Below are 17898 nucleotides of genomic sequence, written 5' to 3' on the forward strand. Positions count from 1 at the left end.
GAGACAATACTTCTGTGGAGGTAAGTATTACACACAATATATACTCTAGGCACCAAAATTAGACAAGTAAATAGTCATAGAACTATACAAACAGTAGTAAATCCTATAGAATGTAATGGGAGAAAATAGGTCTCGGGGCAACACAAACCATATGCTAAAAAGTGGAATCTGAATCACAAATTCCTCCCTAGACAAGTGTAGTGTGTGCAGAATAGCTGGGAGAGTAAGAATACAGTAAGGGTAAGTAAATTACCCTACCCCAGAGCCCAGAAAAGCAGGAGTAAAGTACTGCAAGTTTCCTTAGGACACACTACACCTCGTTTTTGGGATTTTGCAGCAGCCAACCAAATCTGCAAAGAACAACTGCTGGATTATTGGACCTGAAGACCTGCAAAGGAAGGGGACCAAGTCCAGAAGTCGAAAGAAGGTCCAGGAAGGACAGGAGCCCCTTCCAATCCAGAAGAGGGTGCAAAAGAAGAGTCCCCGGTTAGTAGAGGACTGCAGAAATGCATCCTAGGAAGATGCCAGCGGGTTCCTGCATAATGCAAAAGATGCCCCATTGCGTGAAGATTGTTGCAGATAAGAGTTCGTGTTGGAAGGCGCCAACAAGCCTTGGATACAGCAAAAGTGTGTTTTTCATCAAAATGGCGCTGGATGGACCCAGGAGGGACCGGGGGGCTCAGCTCTGTGTGAGGAGGAAGAGGGGGCTCTCAGCACTTTACAGAGCCCTCAGGATGCCAGACAGCACCCCCAGAAGCCGCAGGATCTGGGTTAAAAGTGGTGCAAAACGCGGTTGATGCAGCACAACAAAAGAAGGTCCCACACCGCTGGAGAAAAACTCAGTGAGTGGAGTGTCACAGGGTGGAGTGCTGGGGACCTGGGACAGCCTGTGCATGGAAGAATTTTGGTACCATCGTTCTCAGGTAAGGCAAGGTCTTGCCTCCTCCAAATTGCATCAGCAGGACTTCAGGTCCTATGTTGATAATGTCCACTGTCTGTGTCCTTAGGAGCACGCTCGTCGCCGTGAGAGGAGTCCCAGGGTTCCAGTCGTAGCCTTGGACGGTGCCTGCTTGGAGCAGGGGAGTGACTCCATCACTCCACTGGAGATTTCTTCGGTCCTTCTGGTGCAGGATGAAGACAGGGAGTCCCCAGAGCATGCACATCATGGAAACTGTTGCAGTTGCTGACTTGGAGCTGAGGTTTCTAAAGAAAAGTGTCTCTGGTAGACATTTTGTTGCAGTTACAGCGTTTCTTGGAGCAGGCTGCGGTTGATCCGAGGTCACAGGATGCTGAAGTTGTTGCAGAGGATTTCTGAAGGAAACTTGCAAGCACAATCTGAAGAGAACCCACAGGAGAGACCCTAAATAGCCCTGAGAAGGGGATTGGCTACCTTATCAGGTATGGACCTATCAGGAGGGGTCTCTGATGTCACCTGCTGGCAATGGCCACTCATAGCTCTCCAGAGTGCCCCCACACCTTGCAAAGCAAGATGGATGAAGTCTGGGACACACTGGAGGAGCTCTGGGCACCACCACTGAGGTGGTGATAGACAGGGGAGTGGTAAGTCCAGTTTCCCGCCAGAGCAGGGGAGAAGGGGTCCCTAAATCGTTGTAGACTGGTTTATGCAAGGGGCGAACCATCTGTGCCCTTCAAAGTATTCCAGAGGCTGGGGGAGGCTACCCCTCCCCAGCCTGTAACACCTATTTCCAAAGGGACAGGGTGTAACACCCTGCTCTCAGAGGAAATGCCTTGTTCTGCCTTCCTGGGATTGGGCTGCCCAGACTTCCAGAGGGCAGAACCCTGTCTGTAAGGTGTCAGCAGCTGTAGGTGCAGTGCAAGCCTCAGAGAGCTGGTTTGGCAGTACTGGGGGTCCATGGTGGAGCCCCCAGGATGCATGGAATTGGCTCCCCAATACCAGATTTGTAATGGGGGACAATTCAGTGATCTTAGACATGTTACATGGCCATATTCGGAATTACCATTGTGAAGCTACACATAGGTATTGACCTATATGTAGTGCACGCCTGTAATGGTGTCCCCGCACTCACAAAGACTGGGGAAATTGCCCTGAACAATGTGGGGGCACCTTGGCTACTGCTAGGGTGCCCTCACACTAAGTAACTTTGCACCTAACCTTCACCAAGTGAGGGTTAGACATATAGGTGACTTATAAGTTACTTAAGTGCAGTGAAAATGGCTGTAAAATAGTGTGTGCACTATTTCACGCAGGCTGCAATGTCAGTCCTGTGTAAGGGTTTGTCTGAGCTCCCTATGGGTGGCAAAAGAATTGCTGCAGCCGTTATGCATCTCCTGGAACCACAATGCCCTGGGTACCTAGGTACCATATACGAGGGACATATAAGGGGGGTTCAATATGCCAATTGAAATTGGTAAATTAAGTCAGCGGCATACAGTGACAAATCTAAAAGCAGAGAGAGCGTAAGCACTGAGGTTCTGGTTAGCAGAGCCTCAGTGACACAGTTAGGCACTACACAGGCATACACATTAGCAGGGTCCCAGTGAGACAGGCAAAAACATACTGACATATACGTTTGTATCTATGGGCACTGGGGTACTGGCTAGCAGGATCCCAGTGAAACAGTAAAAACACACTGACACACACTCACAAACAGGCCAAAAGTGGGGGTAACCATGCTAGAAAGAGGCTACTTTCTCACACCTCAAACTTAGTAACTTTGCACCTAAACTTCACCAAGTGAAGGTTAGACATATAGGTGACTTATAAGTTACTTAAGTGCAGTGAAAATGGCTGTGAAATAAGACGTGCGTTATTTCACGCAGGCTGCAATGGCAGGCCTGTGCAATGGTTTGTCTGAGCTCCCTATGGGTGGCAAAAGAAATGCTGCAGTCCATATGGATCTCCTGGAACCCCAATGCCCTGGGTACCTAGGTACCATATACTAGGGGCTTATAAGGGGAGTCAAGTGTGCCAATTGAAATTGGTAAATGAAGTCACTAGCCTATAGTGACAAATTTAAAAGCAGAGAGAGCATAAGCACTGAGGTTCTGATTAGCAGAGCCTCAGTGACACAGTCAAGCACTATACAGACAACACACACATTAGGCCACAAACTATGAGCACTGTGGTCCTGGCTAGAAGGATCTCAGTGAGACAGGCAAACACACTGACATATAGGTTTTTATCTATGAGCACTGGGGTCCTGGCTAGCAGGATCCCAGTGACACAGTAAAAACATACTGATATATAGGTTTTTATCTATGAGCACTGGAGCCCTGGCTAGCGGGATCTCAGTGACATAGTAAAAACACACTGACACACACTCACAAACAGGCCACAAGTGGGGGTAACCATGCTAGAAAGAGGCTACTTTCTTACACCATTGTGAAGCTACATATAGGTGTTGACCTATATGTAGTGCACACGTGTAATTGCGCCCCCGCACTCACAATGTCCCGGGAATTGGCCCTGAACTATGTGGGGGCATCTTTGCTAGTGCAAGGGTGCCCTCACACTTAGTAAATTTGCACCTAGCCTTCATGAAATGAAGGTTAGACATATAGGTGACTTATAAGTTACTTAAGTGCAGTGAAAATGGCTGTGAAATAATGGGTGCACTATTTCACACAGGCTGCAGTGGAAGTCCTGAGAAAGGGTTTGTCTGAGCTCCTTATGGGTGGCAAAAGAAATGCTGCAGCCCATAAGGATCTCCTGGAACCCCAATGCCCTGGGCACCTAGTTACCATATACTAGGGACTTATAAGGGGGGTCCAGTGTGCCAATTGAAATTTGTTAATTAAGTCACTAGCCTATAAACAAATTTAAAATCAGGGAGAGCACAAGCACTGAGGTTCTGGTTAGAAGAGCCTCAGTGACACAGTTAAGCACTACTGACAACCCACACATTAGGCCACAAACTATAAGCACTGGGGTCCTGGCTAGCAGGATCCCAGTGAGACAGGCAAAACATATTAACATACAGGCTTTTATCTATGAGCACTGGGGTCCTGGCTAGTAGAATCCCAGTGACGCAGTAAAAACAAACTGACACACGCTCACAAACAGGCCAAAAGTGGGGGTAACTGTATGAAAGTACCATCTTGCCTGGCATGTTACCCCCATATTTCACTGTATGTATGTTGTTTTAGTCTATGTGTCACTGGGACCCTGCCAGGCAGGGCCACAGTGCTCATAAGTATGTGCCCTGTATATGTTCCCTGTGTGATGCATAACTGTCTCACTGAGGCTCTGCTAACTAGAACCTCAGTGGTTATGCTCTCTTTGCTTTCCAAATTTGTCACTAACAGGCTAGTGACTAAATTTACCAAATCACATTGGCATACTGGTACACCCATATAATTCCCTAGTATATGGTACTGAGGTACCCAGGGTATTGGGGTTCCAGGAGATCCCTATGGGCTGCAGTATTTCTTTTGCCACCCATAGGGAGCTCTGACAATTCTTACACAGGCCTGCCACTGCAGCCAGTGTGAAATAACGTCCACGTTATTTCACAGCCATTTACCACTGCAATTAAGTAACTTATAAGGCAACTATATGCCCAACCTTCGCCTGGTGAAAGTTGGGCCCAAAGTTACTTAGTTTGTGGGCACCCTGGCACTAGCCAAGGTGACCCCACATCGTTCAGGGCAAATTCCCTGGACTTTGTGAGTGCGGGGACACCATTACACGTGTGCACTATACATAGGTCACTACCTATGTATAGCGCCACAATGGTAACTCTGAATATGGCCATGTAACATGTCTAAGATCATGGAATTGTCACCCCCAATGCCATTCTGGCATTGGGGGGACAATTCCATGGTCCCCCGGGTCTCTAGAAAATTACCCGGGTACTGCCAAACTGCCTTTCCAGGGTCTCCACTGCAGCTGCTGCTGCTGCCAACCCCTCAGACAGGTTTCTGCCCTCCTGGGGTCCAGGCAGCCCTGGCCCAGGAAGGCAGAACAAAGGTTTTCCTCTGAGAGAGGGTGTTCCACCCTCTCCCTTTGGAAATAGGTGTGAAGGAGTAGCCTCCTCCAGCCTCTGGAAATGCTTTGATGGGCACAGATGGTGCCCATCTCTGCATAAGCTCTACACAGGTTCAGGGATCCCCCAGCCCTGCTCTGGCGTGAAACTGGACAAAGGAAAAGGGAGTGACCACTCCCCTGACCTGCACCTCCCAGGGGAGGGGCCCAGAGCTCCTCCAGTGTGTCCCATACCTCTGCCATCTTGGAAACAGAGGTGTTGGGGGCACACTGGACTGCTCTGAGTAGCCATTACCTGCAGGTGAGGTCAGAGGCTCCTTCTGATAGGCTCTTACCTCTCTTGGTAGCCAATCCTCCTTCCTTGGTAGCCAAACCTCCTTTTTCTGGCTATTTAGGGTCTCTGCTTTGGTGAATTGTTCAGATAACGAATGCTAGAGCTCACCAGAGTTCCTCTGCATCTCCCTCTTCACCTTTTACCAAAGGATCGACCGCTGACTGCTCAGGACGCCTGCAAAACCGCAACAAAGTAGCCAGACAACTACCAGCAACATTGTAGCGCCTAATCCTGCCAGCTTTCTCGACTGTTTCTAGGTGGTGGATGCTCCGGGGGTAGCCTGCCTTCACCCTGCACCAGGAACTCTGAAGAAATCTCCTGTGGGTCGACGGAATCTTCCCCCTGCTAACGCAGGCACCAAAACACTGCAACACTGGTCCTCTGGGTCCCCTCTCATCCTGACGAGCATGGTCCCTGGAACTCAGCAACTCTATCCAAGCGACTCCCACAGTCCAGTAACTCTTGAGTCCAAGTTTGGTGGAGGTAAGTCCGCTTGATTTGCAGCTGCTCCGGCTCCTGTGCACTCTTCCAGGATTTCCTTTGTGCACAGCCAAGCCTAGGTCCCCGTCACTCCTTCCTGCAGTGCACAACCTTCTGAGTTGTCCTCCGGCGTAGTGAGACTACCTTTTGTGACTTTGCACTTTCCTTCCAAGTGCCTGTTCAGGTACTTTTGCGTGTGCTGTCTGCTTCTGCGAGGGCTCCCTGAGTTGCTGGGTGCCCCCTCTGTCTCCTCCTCTAAGTGGCAACATCCTGGTCCCTCCTGGTCCACAGCAGCACCCAAAAACTTCTACTGCGACCCTTGCAGCTAGCAAGGCTTGTTTGTGGTCTTTCTGCGTGGGAACACCTCTGCAAGCTTCATCGCGACGTGGGACATCCATCCTCCAAAGGAGAAGTTCCTAGATTTCTTCTTTCTTGCAGAACTCCAAGCTTCTTCAACAGGTGGCAGCTTCCTTGCACCTTCAGCTGGCCTTTCCTGGGCTCCTGCCCACTCTCGACACTATCGTGACTATTGGACTTGGTCCCCTTGTCTTACGGGTACTCAGGTCCGGAAATCCACTGTTGGTGCATTGCTGGTGTTTGTTCTTCCTGCAGAATCCTGCTCACATAGGTCTGGGGTCCATTCGTGGTTTGCATTCCCCTTTTGGGGCATATGGTTTGTGTTGCCCCTATACCTATGTGCTCCTATTGCAATCTATGGTAATTCTACACTGTTTGCATTACTTTCCTTGCTATTACTTACCTAATTTTGGTTTGTGTACATATATCTTGTGTATATAACTTATCCTCATACTGAGGGTACTCGCTGAGATACTTTTGGCATATTGTCATAAAAATAAAGTACCTTTATTTTTAGAAACTCTGTCTATTGTGTTTTCTTATGATATTGTGCATATGACACCAGTGGTATAGTAGGAGCTTTACATGTCTCCTAGTTCAGCCTAAGCTGCTTTGCCATAGCTACCTTCTATCAGCCTAAGGTGCTAGAAACACCTCTTCTACACTAATAAGGGATAACTTGACCTGGCACAATGTATAAGTACCTCTGGTACCCACTGTAGGAGGCTGGCCTGGCTTGTAGTGGGTACCAAGGGGTACTTACACTCTGTGCCAGGTCCAGATATCCCTTATTAGTGTAGAAGAGGTGTTTCTAGCAGCTTAGGCTGATAGAACGTAGCTATAGCAGAGCAGCTTAGGCTGAACTAGGAGACATGCAAAGCTCCTACTATACCACTGGTGTCATATGCACAAAATCATAAGAAAACACAATACACAGATATACTAAAAATAAAGGTACTTTATTTTTATGACAATATGCCAAAAATATCTCAGTGAGTACCCTCAGTATGAGGATGCCAAATATACACAAGATATATGTACACAATACCAAAAATATGCAGTAATAGCAAAAGGAAGTAATGCAAGCAATGTAAAGTTAAAGTAGATTGCAATAGGAGCACATAGGTATAGGGGCAACACAAACCATATACTCCAAAAGTGGAATGCGAACCACGAATGGACCCCAAACCTATGTGAGCTTGTAGAGGGTCGCTGGGACTGTAAGAAAACAGTGAGGGTTAGAAAAATAGCCCACCCCAAGACCCTGGAAAGTAGGTGTAAAGTGCACCTATATTCCCCAGAGAGCACAGAAGTCGTGATAGGGGACTTCTGCAAGGAAGACCAACACCAGCAATGCAACCAAAGTGGATTTCCGGACCTGAGTACCGGTGAAACAAGGGGACCAAGTCCAAGAGTCGCGACAATGTCAAGAGTGGGCAGATGCCCAGGAAATGCCAGCTGAGGGTGCAAAGAAGCTGCCACCGGATGGTAGAAGCTGCGGATTCTGCAAGAACGAAGAGGGCTAGAAACTTCCCCTTTGGAGGATGGATGTCCCACGTCGTGAAGAAGCTTGCAGAGGTGTTCCCACGCAGAAAGACGCAAAAAAGCCTGGCTAGCTGCAAGGGTCGCAGTTAGGGTTTTTGGATGCTGCTGTGGCCCAGTAGGGACCAGGATGTGCCACTTGGATGAGGAGACAGAGGGGGCTCCCAGCAAGTCAGGGAGCCCTCACAGAAGCAGGCAGCACCCGCAGAAGTACCGGAACAGGCACTTGGAAGAGGAGTGAACATGAGTCCACCCGAAGACACAAAAGGGAGTCCCACGACGCCGGAGGACATCTCAGGAAGTTGTGCACTACAGGTTAGAGTGTCGGGGACCCAGGCTTGGCTGTGCACGAAGGAAATCCTGGAAGAGTGCACAGGAGCCGGAGCAGCGGTACCCAGCAATGCAGTCTAGCGTGGGGAGGCAAGGACTTACCTCCACCAAACTTGGACTGAAGAGTCACTGGACTGTGGGAGTCACTTGGACAGAGTTGCTGAGTTCCAGGGACCACGCTCGTCGTGCTGAGAGGGGACCTAGAGGACCAGTGATGCAGTCTTTTGTTGCCTGCGGTTGCAGGGGGAGAGTTCCGTCGTCCCATGGGAGATTTCTTCAGAGCTCCTGGTGCAGAAAGGAGGCAGGCTAACCCCAGAGCATGCACCACCAGGAAACAGTCGAGAAGGCGGCAGGATCAGCGATACAAGGTTGCAGTAGTCGTCTTTGCTACTTTGTTGTGGTTTTGCAGGCGTCCTGAGCAGTCAGCGGTCAATCCTTTGGCAGAAGGTGAAGAGAGAGATGCAGAGGAACTCTGATGAGCACTTGCATTCGTTATCTAAAGAATTCCGCAAAGCAGAGACACTAAATAGCCAGAAAAGGAGGTTTGGCTACCTAGGAAGGAGGATAGGCTAGCAACACAGGTAAGAGCCTATCAGAAAGAGTCTCTGACGTCACCTGCTAGCCCTGGCCACTCAGAGCAGTCCAGTGTGCCAGCAGCACCTCTGTTTCCAAGATGGCAGAGGTCTGGAGCACACTAGAGGAGCTCTGGGCACCTCCCCTGGGAGGTGCAGGTCAGGGGAGTGGTCACTCCCCTTTCCTTTGTCCAGTTTCGCGCCAGAGCAGGGCTGGGAGATCCCTGAACCGGTGTAGACTGGCTTATGCAGAGATTGGCACCATCTGTGCCCATCAAAGCATTTCCAGAGGCTGGGGGAGGCTACTCCTCCCCAGCCCTGACATCTTTTTCCAAAGGGAGAGGGTGTAACACCCTCTCTCTGAGGAAGTCCTTTGTTCTGCCTTCCTGGGCCAAGCCTGGCTGGACCCCAGGAGGACAGAAACCTATCTGAGGGGTTGGCAGCAGCAGCAGCTGCAGTGAAACCCCGGGAAAGGTAGTTTGGCAGTACCCGTGTCTGTGCTAGAGACTCGGGGATCATGGAATTGTCTCCCCAATGCCAGAATGGCATTGGGGTGACAATTCCATGATCTTAGACATGTTACATGGCCATGTTCGGAGTTACCATTGTGACGCTATACATAGGTAGTGACCTATGTATACTGCACGCGTGAAATGGTGTCCCCACACTCACAAAGTCCGGGGAATTTGTCCTGAATAATGTGGGGGCACCTTGGCTAGTGCCAGGGTGCCCACACACTAAGTACCTTTGCACCCAACCTTCACCAGGTGAAGGTTAGACATATAGGTGACTTATAAGTTACTTAAGTGCAGTGGTAAATGGCTGTGAAATAACATGGACGTTATTTCACTCAGGCTGCAGTGGCAGGCCTGTGTAAGAATTTTCAGAGCTCCCTATGGGTGGCAAAAGAAATGCTGCAGCACATTGGGATCTCCTGGAACCCCAATACCCTGGGTACCTCAGTACCATATACTAGGGAATTATAAGGGTGTTCCAGTATGCCAATGTGAATTGGTGAAATTGGTCACTAGCCTGTTAGTGACAATTTAGAAAGCAGAGAGAGCATAACCACTGAGGTTCTGGTTAGCAGAGCCTCAGTGAGACAGTTAGTCATCACACAGGGAACACATACAGGGCACACTTATGAGCACTGGGGCCCTGGCTGGCAGGGTCCCAGTGACACATACACTAAAACAACATATATACAGTGAAATATGGGGGTAACATGCCAGGCAAGATGGTACTTTCCTACACCCACTACAAGCCAGGCCAGCCTCCTACAGTAACCATGCTAGAATGAGGCTACTTTCTCACCGGGGTTCAGTGGAAACCTCAGAGAGCTGGTTTGGCTGCACTGGGGGTCTAAGGTGGAGCCCGCAGGGTGCATGGGATTGCCCCCACCCATACCTGGTTTGGACTGGGGGGTCAGTTCCATGATCTTAGACACTTCACAAGGCCATATTCGGAGTTAACATTGTGAAGCTAAATACAGTATATGTAGTGCATGCTTATAATGGTGTCCTTGCCCTCACAAAGACTGGGGAATTGGCCCTGGACAACGTGGGGGCACCTTCGCTAGTGCAAAGGTGCCTCACACACAGTAACTTTGCACCTAGCCTTCAGTAAATGAAGTTTAGACTTATAGGTGACTTCTGAGTTACGTAGTGAGTGAAAAATGGCTGTGAAATAGGGTGACATTAGAGCCCCCTCCTGATAGGTGGTCACCCAGCTAGGTGACCAATCACCCTTTCAGGGCTACTTAGGGTCTCTCTCTTGGGTGGTTCCTCAGATTCAGATTGCAAGACTCCAGCAGAAATCCTTTGCATCCTCCACTTCGACTTAACACTAGGACAGGGCTGCTGTCTTAAGTATTCAGAGGTAGTGTAGGGCTGCTGCACTAAAGTTTCTCTGGGAGGTCTGGAGAGTTGTGCCAAATTTACTAAAACAGTGCAATTTAGCACATGTGGTTTAGTTGTTCCACTGAGAGGTACTTCTACCTCTGGGAGTCCAGCCGTGGTAGCTGTGGGCTCCTTTGGTACAGGTTCCACCCCAGGAGAGGTTTCTCCCACCACGTGAATGGTATCCTTAGGGTAGGGTGGGGAAGGGATACTTTGATACCCTTTTTACCTGTTGATAGAGAGGGATCCTGAGATTTCAGGCCTTTTTCTCTCATTTGCTTTTTCATTTCACCTGAAATGGGTCAGGGATACCCAGCATGGATGCATGGTCCTAAACTCTACCTCAGGCCAACCTGAGGCCTCTAGGTCATTCCCTAAGAGACAATCTACAGGTAAACTAGGTGATACCATCACCTGCTTAGGACCAGTAACTCCACCCCAACTAAGTGGAACTACAGCTAAGGGGAGAGACTGAGTGGAGTTATTGACATCAGTAACTTGGTACTTCTGTCCAAGGAGGTGTTGTGCAGGTGACACCAGGTTTTCAGTCACCAAAGTGATACTGGCACCTGTGTCCCTGTAGGCCTGGGACTCAACACCATTTATTAAGACTGACTGCTAGTACTTATCCATGTTAAAGGGACAAGCAGCCAATGTGGCAAGGCCAATGCCACCAGGTGTAAGAGAAACTGTCTTCGGACTGTCTACCCCAGTTTCTATTATGGTCCCAAAAGTGAACTCAACTACACCTTTAGTTTGACTATTGCCAGTAGTCCCACCACTATTACCACTACTGCTGGGGGCACAAGTCTGACGTCTTAGTGGTGGTAGGCGCAGGGGCTTTACCTGTGCAGAACATATCCCCTGGAAAAATTCCTTTATTTCTACACACATAGCACCAAGGCTTTTTCTGACTGTGTGAAGAGTTTGAAGAAGATGAAGAAGTTTTATCCCCACCCCCAGAGGAGTGTTTTAGACCTGAAGAAGGATCTTTATGTTTACTTTTATCCCCATGCTTGTCCTGAGATTTTTCACCATCTTTCTTCATGCCATCCTTGTCACCCCCTGTATGAGCTTTTCTACTCGCCCTTGTTCTGGCCCATTTGGCTGCCTTCTTTCCCAGTTCTTGGGGAGAGGTCAGATCTGAGTCCACAAGATACTGATGTAACAAGTCAGACACACAATTATTCAAGATATGCTCTCTCAGAATCAAGTTCTCTAGGCTTTCGTAATCAGTCACCTTACTGGGCCTTCACAGAACAGTCTACAAAGTCTGCCCAGTCCTGTGATGACTCCTTTCTGGTCTCTCTGAACTTAAGTCTGTACAGTTCAGTGGTTAAGCCCAGACCATATAAGAGTGCATTTTTAAGAACCTGGTAATTATCTGCATCATCCTCTCTGACAATAAGAAGTCTATCTCTACCTTTGCCAGAGAAGGATAACCAAAGGATAGCAGCCCATTGTACATGAGGGACCTCTGAACTTTACAGGCCCTCTCAAGTGCAGCAAACCACTTGTTTATGTCATCACCATCCTTCTAAGGAGGGACAACTTTGTGCAGATGTCTAGAATCAAATAAAGGTTCCCTAACATTTGTATTTCTAAAACTGCTGCTGCCACCATGGGGAACTAACCTCAAACCCTGCCTCTCTTTCTCTACAGCCAGGGATTCCTCTAAGGCCAACTGCTGCTGGACCTGAAGACCTGCAAAGGAAGGGGACCAAGTCCAGTAGTCGAAAGAAGTTTCAGGAAGGACAGGAGCCCCTGCCAACCCAGAAAACGGTGCAAAAGAAGAGTCCCTGGTTAGATGAAGACTGCAGAAATAGACCCTAGGAAGATTCCAGCGGGTTCCTGCATGATGCAAAAGATGTCCCACGCCATGAAGATCGTTGCAGATGAGATTTCGTACTGGAAGGCACCAACAAGCCTTGGCTACGGCAAAGGTGTGTTTTTCATTAAAATGGTGCAGAATTGGCCAAGGAGGGACCTGGGGACCTCAACTCTGTGTGAGGAGGAAGAGGGGGCTGTCAGCACTTTCGAGAGCCCTCGGGATGCCAGCCAGTACCCCCAGAAGCCGCAGGATCCGGGTTCAAAGGAGGTACAAACCGCAGTTGATGACGCACAACAAAACAAGGTCCCACACTGCCGGAGAACAACTCAGCGAGTTGAACATCACAGGGTGGAGTGCTGGGGACCTGAGCCAGGCTGTGCATGAAGGAATTTTGAAAAGAGTACACAGAGGCCTCAGGAGGCGAAGAAGACACAAAACACAGGGGTACCGTTGTTCTTAGGGAAGACAAGGTCTTACCTCCTCCAAATTGTGTCAGCAGGACCTCAGGACAGTCTATGTCAATGATGTCTGTAGAAGGCTGGCCTGGCTAATACTGGGTACCCAATGGTACTTAAACCTTGTGCCAGGTCCAGTTATCCCTTATTAGTAGATTAGAATTGTTCTAGCAGCTTAGGCTGGTAGAGGTAGCTATAGCAGAGCAGCTTAGGCTGAACTAGGAGACATGCAAAGCTCCTACTATACCGCTTATATGATACAGCACTATGGTGGTCATTACAACCATGGTGGTCGGTGTTAAAGCGGCGGTAAGACCGCCAACAGGCCGGCGGTAAAAAAATTGCAATTACGACCTTTGAGAAAGTAGCCTCTTTCTAGCCTTGTTGCCCCAACTTTTGGCCTGTTTGTGAGTATATGTCAGGGTGTTTTCACTGTCTCACTGGGATCCTGCTAGCCAGGGCCCAGTGCTCATGGTGAAAACCCTGTTTTCAGTATGTTTGTTATGTGTCACTGGGACCCTGCTAGCCAGGACCCCAGTGCTCATAAGTTTGTGACCTATATGTATGTGTTCCCTGTGTGATGCCTAACTATCTCACTAAGGCTCTGATAACCAGAACCTCAGTGGTTATGCTCTCTCTGCTTTACAAATTGTCACTAACTGGCTAGTGACCAATTTTACCACTTCACATTGGCATACTGGAACACCCTTATAATTCCCTAGTATATGGTACTGAGGTACCCAGGGTATTGAGGTTCCAGGAGATCCCTACGGGCTGCAGCATTTCTTTTGCCACCTATAGGGAGCTCTGACAATTCTTACATAGGCCTGGGACTGCAGCCTGAGTGAAATAACGTCCACGTTATTTCACAGCCATTTACCACTGCACTTAAGTAACTTATAAGTCACCTATATGTCTAACCTTCACCTGGTGAAGGTTGGGTGCAAAGTTACTTAGTGTGTGGGCACCCTAGCACTAGCCAAGGTGCCCCCACATTGTTCACATTGAACATTGTTCAGGGCAAATTCCCCGGACATTGTGAGTGCGGGGACACCATTTCACGCGTGCACTATACATAGGTCACCACCTATTTATAGCGTCTGTAGGAGGCTGGACTGGCTTGTAGTGAGTACCTAGGGGTACTTGCACCTTGCACCAGGCCCAGTTATCCCTTATTAGTGTATAGGGTGTCTAGCAGCATAGGCTGATAGATAATGGTAGCTTAGCAGAGCAGCTTAGGCTGAACTAGGAGACGAGTGAAGCTCCTACAGTACCACTTAGTGTCATATGCACAATATCATAAGAAAACACAATACACAGTTATACTAAAAATAAAGGTACTTTATTTTTATGACAATATGCCAAAGTATCTTAGAGTGTACCCTCAGTGAGAGGATAGGAAATATACACAAGATATATGTACACAATACCAAAAATATGCAGTATAGTCTTAGAAAACAGTGCAAACAATGTATAGTTACAATAGGATGCAATGGGGACACATAGGGATAGGGGCAACACAAACCATATACTCCAAAAGTGGAATGCGAACCACGAATGGACCCCAAACCTATGTGACCTTGTAGAGGGTCGCTGGGACTATTAGAAAATAGTGAGGGTTAGAAAAATAGCCCACCCCAAGACCCTGAAAAGTGAGTGCAAAGTGCACTAAAGTTCCCCAAAGGACATAGAAGTCGTGAAAGGGAAATTCTGCAGCAAAGACACAAACCAGCAATGCAACAATGATGGATTTCCAGTCGAGGGTACCTGTGGAACAAGGGGACCAAGTCCAAAAGTCACAAGCAAGTCGGAGATGGGCAGATGCCCAGGAAATGCCAGCTGTGGGTGCAAAGAAGCTTCTACTGGACAGAAGAAGCTTAGGTTTTTGCAGGAACGACAAGGGCTAGAGACTTCCCCTTTGGAGGACGGATCCCCCACGCCGTGGAGAGTCGTGCAGAAGTGTTTTCCCGCCGAAAGACCGCCAACAAGACTTGCTAGCTGCAAATCGTGCGGTAAGCGTTTTTGGATGCTGCTGTGGCCCAGGAGGGACCAGGATGTCGCAAATTGCGTCAGGAGACAGAGGGGACGTCGAGCAAGACAAGGAGCCCTCTCACCAGCAGGTAGCACCCGGAGAAGTGCCAGAAACAGGCACTACGAGGATGCGTGAAACGGTGCTCACCCGTGTAGGAAAGTACCATCTTGCCTGGCATGTTACCCCCATTTTTCACTGTATATATGTTGTTTTAGTTGTATGTGTCACTGGGACCCTGGTAACCCAGGGCCCCAGTGCTCATAAGTGTGCCTGAATGTGTTACCTGTGTAGTGACTAACTGTCTCACTGAGGCTCTGCTAATCAGAACCTCAGTGGTTATGCTCTCTCATTTCTTTCCAAATTGTCACTAACAGGCTAGTGACCATTTTTACCAATTTACATTGGCTTACTGGAACACCCTTATAATTCCCTAGTATATGGTACTGAGGTACCCAGGGTATTGGGGTTCCAGGAGATCCCTATGGGCTGCAGCATTTCATAGGGAGCTCTGACAAATCTTACACAGGCCTGCCACTGCAGCCTGAGTGAAATAACATCCACGTTATTTCACAGCCATTTTACACTGCACTCAAGTAACTTATAAGTCACCTATATGTCTAACCTTTACCTGGTAAAGGTTAGGTGCAAAGTTACTTAGTGTGAGGGCACCCTGGCACTAGCCAAGGTGCCCCCACATTGTTCAGGGCCAATTCCCTGGACTTTGTGAGTGCGGGGACACCATTACACGCGTGCACTACATATAGGTCACTACCTATATATAGCTTCACAATGGTAACTCCGAATATGGCCATGTAACATGTCTATGATCATGGAATTGCCCCCTCTATGCCATCCTGGCATAGTTGGCACAATCCCATGATCCCAGTGGTCTGTAGCACAGACCCTGGTACTGCCAAACTGCCCTTCCTGGGGTTTCACTGCAGCTGCTGCTGCTGCCAACCCCTCAGACAGGCAGCTGCCCTCCTGGGGTCCAGCCAGGCCTGGCCCAGGATGGCAGAACAAAGAACTTCCTCTGAGAGAGGGTGTGACACCCTCTCCCTTTGGAAAATGGTGTGAAGGCAGGGGAGGAGTAGCCTCCCCCAGCCTCTGGAAATGCTTTGTTGGGCACAGATGTGCCCAATTCTGCATAAGCCAGTCTACACCGGTTCAGGGACCCATTAGCCCCTGCTCTGGTGCGAAACTGGACAAAGGAAAGGGGAGTGACCACTCCCCTGACCTGCACCTCCCCTGGGAGGTGTCCAAAGCTCCTCCAGTGTGCTCCAGACCTCTGCCATCTTGGAAACAGAGGTGCTGCTGGCACACTGGACTGCTCTGAGTGGCCAGTGCCACCAGGTGACGTCAGAGACTCCTGCTGATAGGCTCCTTCAGGTGTTAGTAGCCTATCCTCTCTCCTAGGTAGCCAAACCCTCTTTTCTGGCTATTTAGGGTCTCTGTCTCTGGGGAAACTTTAGATAACGAATGCATGAGCTCAGCCGAGTTCCTCTGCATCTCTCTCTTCACCTTCTGATAAGGAATCGACCGCTGACCGCGCTGGAAGCCTGCAAACCTGCAACATAGTAGCAAAGACGACTACTGCAACTCTGTAACGCTGATCCTGCCGCCTTCTCGACTGTTTTCCTACTTGTGCATGCTGTGGGGGTAGCCTGCCTCCTCTCTGCACCAGAAGCTCCGAAGAAATCTCCCGTGGGTCGACGGAATCTTCCCCCTGCAACCGCAGGCACCAAAAAGCTGCATTACCGGTCCCTTGGGTCTCCTCTCAGCACGACGAGCGAGGTCCCTCGAATCCAGCGACGCTGTCCAAGTGACCCCCACAGTCCAGTGACTCTTCAGCCCAAGTTTGGTGGAGGTAAGTCCTTGCCTCACCTCGCTGGGCTGCATTGCTGGGAACCGCGACTTTGCAGCTACTCCGGCCCCTGTGCACTTCCGGCGGAAATCCTTTGTGCACAGCCAAGCCTGGGTCCACGGCACTCTAACCTGCATTGCACGACTTTCTAAGTTGGTCTCCGGCGACGTGGGACTCCTTTGTGCAACTTCGGCGAGCACTGTTTCACGCATCCTCGTAGTGCCTCTTTCTGGCCCTTCTCCGGGTGCTACCTGCTTCAGTGAGGGCTCTTTGTCTTGCTCGACGTCCCCTCTCTCTTCAGGTCCAATTTGCGACCTCCTGGTCCCTCCTGGGCCCCAGCAGCGTCCAAAAACGCTAACCGCACGATTTGCAGCTAGCAAGACTTGTTAGCGTCCTTTCGGCGGGAAAACACTTCTGCACGACTCTCCACGGCGAGAGGGATCCGTCCACCAAAGGGGAAGTCTCTAGCCCTTTTCGTTCCTGAAGAAACCTCAGCTTCTTCTGTCCAGTCGAAGCTTCTTTGCACCCGCAGCTGGCATTTCCTGGGCATCTGCCCATCTCCGACTTGCTTGTGACTTTTGGACTTGGTCCCCTTGTTCCACAGGTACCCTAGATTGGAAATCCACAGTTGTTGCATTGCTGGTTTGTGTCTTTCCTGCATTATTCCTCTAACACGACTATTTTGTCCTTAGGGGAACTTTAGTGCACTTTGCACTCACTTTTCAGGGTCTTGGGGAGGGTTATTTTTCTAACTCTCACTATTTTCTAATAGTCCCAGCGACCCTCTACAAGGTCACATAGGTTTGGGGTCCATTCGTGGTTCGCATTCCACTTTTGGAGTATATGGTTTGTGTTGCCCCTATCCCTATGTTTCCCCATTGCATCCTATTGTAACTATGCATTGTTTGCACTGTTTTCTAAGACTATACTGCATATTTTTGCTATTGTGTATATATATCTTGTGTATATTTCCTATCCTCTTACTGAGGGTACACTCTAAGATACTTTGGCATATTGTCATAAAAATAAAGTACCTTTATTTTTAGTATAACTGTGTATTGTGTTTTCTTATGATATTGTGCATATGACACTAAGTGGTACTGTAGTAGCTTCACACGTCTCCTAGTTCAGCCTAAGCTGCTCTGCTAAGCTACCATTATCTATCAGCCTAAGCTGCTAGACACCCTATACACTAATAAGGGATAACTGGGCCTGGTGCAAGGTGCAAGTACCCCTT

Source organism: Pleurodeles waltl, chromosome 4_2 (assembly GCF_031143425.1).
Source record: "Pleurodeles waltl isolate 20211129_DDA chromosome 4_2, aPleWal1.hap1.20221129, whole genome shotgun sequence".
In the NCBI taxonomy this organism is placed as follows: Eukaryota; Metazoa; Chordata; class Amphibia; order Caudata; family Salamandridae; genus Pleurodeles; species Pleurodeles waltl.